The sequence below is a fragment of the Cannabis sativa genome, chromosome 9 (genome assembly GCF_029168945.1).
Source record: "Cannabis sativa cultivar Pink pepper isolate KNU-18-1 chromosome 9, ASM2916894v1, whole genome shotgun sequence".
Lineage (NCBI taxonomy): Eukaryota > Viridiplantae > Streptophyta > Magnoliopsida > Rosales > Cannabaceae > Cannabis > Cannabis sativa.
The window spans coordinates 28,084,868-28,090,023 of record NC_083609.1 but is presented as its reverse complement, the minus strand read 5'-3'; the positions used below and the strand labels follow the sequence as shown (position 1 = coordinate 28,090,023).

General features: G+C 24.9%; 1 long non-coding RNA gene across 1 annotated transcript; it reads right to left on the bottom strand.

The window, feature by feature from the left end:
* Nucleotides 1-1,040: 1,040 nt before the first annotated feature.
* LOC133030757 (uncharacterized) lies at nucleotides 1,041-3,762 on the bottom strand. Its single transcript, XR_009684295.1, has 2 exons — nucleotides 3,280-3,762; nucleotides 1,041-1,360 (listed from the first exon to the last, which is right to left on the bottom strand). It is a non-coding gene; the product is annotated as an uncharacterized LOC133030757 (long non-coding RNA).
* Between the last annotated feature and the right edge of the window lie 1,394 nt (nucleotides 3,763-5,156).

Sequence of the window (5,156 nt, the reverse complement as noted above, 5' to 3'; positions counted from 1 at the left end):
AAGGACGACCCCAACCAAACTACAAACATATGAATTCTTGACTTTTCTCGATCCTTGATGGATGTATAATACATAATACATAATGTACATTTAAAATATGTATATAATAATAATCTGATCAATCGAAGTATGTATATAAGTCCTATTGGGTTTTAATTTTTTTATGTTATTAATTACCGTTTATGTTTATGTTAAGATTGTAAGATTAATTAATTTTGTAATTTCTTCCTATACACATAATAATAATCTCACCTAATAATTAATAATATTTTTTCTTTAATTTTTAATTTAAAATATGTATATCATGTATTAAACGGTAATAATTATGATAAATAATTTAGCATAAAGAAGTGTAAAAAAATATGTAATTAGTATATCGGGGAAAAAGAAGATTGATTGTGTTGGCTTAGAGATTTTTGGGCTTGGGCTTAAAAAAATAAAAAGAAGATGAAATGGGCTGTAATTAGTATTTACCTTATATGTTTGTGCTTATTTTTAGTTTTATTTTTAATTTTACCACCAAGAGGAGAAGGTTGAAAAATATTAGAATATGAAAATATTATTGATGCTTATTAGTAATTTACAAAGAATGTGAAAGTCTATAAATATATAGTTGTGTAGCTATTATTAGATATGAAATGACATAATAGAACTTTTTTCAATTAGAAGATTAATGTACATTTTACTATTAATAACATACATTATTATAACACAACTATGTTTTACTTACTAAATATACTGACACATATTTTATTTTTATAAAACAAATCGTTCAAATAATTATACTAATTTAATTATTAATTAAAATAAAAAACTAAAATATTAAATAAAACTAACACTACGTGGCTTGGCGCGTAACAATCACCTAGTGTAGTAATATGTGGATTATTGTGTTCTTCTCTAAATTCATACTTATATTTTTCGTATAACTAAATTTAATGATGATTATTTTAAATATATATGTTTTTGATGATAAATTAATTAATCCTTTGTGTATTAATATTCTAATATGTTTCTTTGTATCCTATTAATCATATGAATTTTTAAAGAGGAGCTTTATATATTTAAGATTTTTTTTTTTTTTTTGACAAAGTGATTAGAATCACTCGTGAATTTACGATGTCCACGTCCGCCATCGGCGCTGGAACCTCCTCGAACCAGGATAGCTCATCGTCTAACCGCAGAGCATGCTTTGCCAAGCCATGGGCCGCTAAATTCTCAGAGCGAGCCACATGGGACAAAACTGCTCCCGGAAATTTAGACAATAAAGCTATAACATCTTCAAACAACACTCCTAACTTGTTGAATTACATCTCCTCATTGTTGATAGCCGTCACCAAAGCTAACGAATATGAATAAACTGAAAACAAATCAAAAAACCAACAAATTTTATTAGAAAATAATCAATCCGATCAAAACACTCAAAACTCAAAAATTGAAAAACTAGATCCCAAAATACTATAACTAGCCAAAGGGAGACCCTTTGGCTAGTAGCAACTTAACTCTTGTATTTTACTTCATCATCATCTTAGGATTACTATCCTTTACTAAGACCCTAAAACCTAAAATTTTTGATATGTAATCTAGTAATAACAAAAATCCTGCAATGCTCCAATCCATAGGATATCAAAAGTTTACTTTGAAAATTATCGCAATAATAAAGTAAGCAACGAATAATGTACTTCAATAACCTTGATTGTCAATGATTAGTGTAATTCAATACAATAAAACAAATAACCTTGATTATTAAGCATTAAAGACCCATTAATTCCATAATCCTTCCCAAAATAGACAAAATCAACCATATTAATTCATTATTAATGTCCCCATTTCTAAAATATTATAAATTCCTTTATTGTACTTATTCCAAAAAAGTAATTTTTATACATATTTATTTATGGTAAACCTTATTATAATCAAATCAATCTATATTGAATTGAAATTACTTAAAATAATCCAATTTAGCTATTATGACATAATTATTCCTATTTTAATTTCCAAAAAGTTGTAAAACTTCCAAAAATTGTATCCTTTTAAGTTACCATAAAAACATTTATAATGATACATTCCTATACCACATAGATTACAAACCAAATTCCATAAAATTTTACTTCCCAAATATATCTGAACACAATAAATTCGCAATTGACAAGATACCTCCTTTTATTACAATATCTTCGTATTTATTATTCTTTAAATTACTTGATTAATTTTAAATAAAAATATTAGAATCTGAATATTAAATTCCACCCATTTCCCTTTTTGCTAATAATTCCTAAAAATATGAACTAACCATAGCTAAAAGCTATTATCGTTTAAACTTAATCATCCTTAAACCTTATTTCACTTGAAAATATTTTTAAAATATCATTTTAAAATTTTCTTTACATCATACCTTAACTTAAATAACCCTTATATTCCAACTAGTAAAATTTGTCTAGTGTATAACTTGTTTATTTTGTAATTTTATTGTGTCAACATTTTATTATATTTTCAATACAAGAAGCCGTGAAAATTTTAAACAAACTACCCAAAATAATTAGGGGCCAGCCATGTAATAGGCGCTATAGCCTTGTAAGGCGCCAAAGATATAAAAATGGCGCAAAAATAGAACAAACCAATAACAAAAATATTACAATATATCCCATTATAACAATTCAACTCTACAGAAACAAGAAATTTTCGGACAACAAATTCTTTGAAGAAAACTTCATAGTTTCATCCGTACTCTTTCCTCTTACAACTATCAAAACAAGATTATACAAGAAAAATAATAAAAATAAGAACAAAATATATAAAATTTAAAATGCAAAAGAAAAAATTGATGGTACATCTTATAAGAAAACAACACCATATAAAACTTTAAAGATTTTCTTCATATATTTTGACATTGATTAGAACAGAACAAACCTACACCATTTCATTGAAGAAAAAATGACAAAAAGATTAAAGAGAACTTAACTCTAATCTTATTAAAGAGAACAAGATAAAAGAATGCCAGAATGAACCTTACCTCCGATGCTAGTGAAAGGAGTAATTTGATTGAGAGTCTTAGGAAAACTAAAGACAACTATATCAACCACGACTGATTCAAGTATACTTGATATTATACTTAACAAAACATTCCAACACCCACTTGGCTGATCCAATCAACGGAGAACTCTTTGCTTTTTATTAATCAATTTAATAATTTACGGTTCTTTTAGAATTCATGAAATAATAATAATAATAATAATAATAATAATAATAGAAAAAATTAAGAATAAGAGGTAGGATTACCGTGAACTTGGGTGAATTCTTGTTCTCCTTTGATGCTTCGTTCAATTTTTCGAAGCTCCAAGGCCCTTGGGCATGATAGTATATTAAGTAAGAGTAACTTATTTGATTGGTCAACTGCGTTGTCTCTTGCTTTGTTTATTGGTATAGTAGTGGGCATAGTTATCTACCACCACGCTCCAATGATTATAGGAAAGGTTTGGTTGTTTAATGAGCAGACTAGAAATTCAAATTCTAGAGCTTCACCTTCCAAGAGAAAGAAATCTAGGAAATCGGAAAAGGGCAAGAAAGAATTGTCTGAAAATGGAGATGATAGTGAGGACGTATCAGGCTTAGACCTAAATAAACTTTTCGACTGCGGTGCTGATGGGCCTTATAAGATTAGATTTAGATTAGGGAGAAGGACAAAACAAAACAGATGAAGAGAAATGAAAGCCTCTTCTCTTATATATTTAAGATTTAATATAGCTTCTTTATAAATAGGAACTTTAGGTATATGGTTCTTTTTTTCTAAATATACATAATTATGTGATTATGAGATTTGCGCGTAAGTTTTGTGTGGGATATTAAATGTTATGTAAAGGAAACACCATATCATAATTTTAAACATGTATGAGAATATTTTAAACACCATATCTTTCTTTCCTATTTTTTTCTTTTAATTAGTTTATTTTTCTAATTTATTGTAGATAATTATTTGATTTTAAAACTCAGATTTAATTAAATTTTGAATTTGTTAGATATTTTCTCATTTTGTATTTTTTCTTTCAAATAGAATTATGATTATAAATTAATCATTTTTTTTAGTTTTAAATTTAAATTTTGTTAGATATTTTTTTTTTTAAAAAAATCATGTTTAAACTCTCCTTATGATTTTTAGTATTAAATTTAAATTTTGTTGGATATTTTCTTTATATTTTTTCTTTTGTTCTATTTTATTATCATTAAGTTCAAAACATTATTAACTTTTTAGTTTTAAATTTGAATTCTAAATTTGTTAAGAAAACGAATTTTAATTTGGATAAATATTTACATTTTTTTTAATTTATTTTCCTCCAATTTATAAATATATTAATTTAAAATTCTCTATATAAACTTTTAGGTAATTAATGACCACCTATCGTTTTATTTTTTCTATTTTTATTTATTTTATATTTTTTTAATTAGCTAATTAAAAAAAATATGCACATATATATTTTAAAATTTACTTCCTAAAAAGATTAAAAATTTGCCAATGTTCTATTAAAATTAATTTTATACTTAATAGTTGTACGTACACTACACTCAACAAAATTTTTATCAACATCTTAATATCTATTATATTATAATTCAAAATTTGATACTAATTATTTTGTATATTTACTATATGACATCGACTTTGAATATAATAACAACTACAAGTAAGATACGGTGATGATAGCGGTTTTGAAGTAAGAATTTTTTATAAATTTATATATCAATATCTTTTTTCAGATCTTTATTATTTGTGAAGATATTTATTAATTTTTAATATTCTCTTCACTATAATATTTGTATAAAAGTGATCAGTTAATCCATCATTTGATTAATTTGTTTTATGCATAGAGCAAATCTATGAAAAATGATAGTAACAAAAACAAGTGAGATATAATAATGACATCACAACTTTGATCAAATAGTACTGTATTTGTTTGATTAGAGCAAATTTATTGAGAATATAATAGTGATAATTACAAGTGAGATACGGTGACGATAGTGACTTTGAATGTAGTTGCGACTACAAGTTTGGTAATGATAATGATTTTGAAATCATATGATGCGTTTTTTTATAGATTTATTACTTATTATATTATATATATTTGAATTCTAATTTATTTTTTTTCAAATGATATATTTTGAAA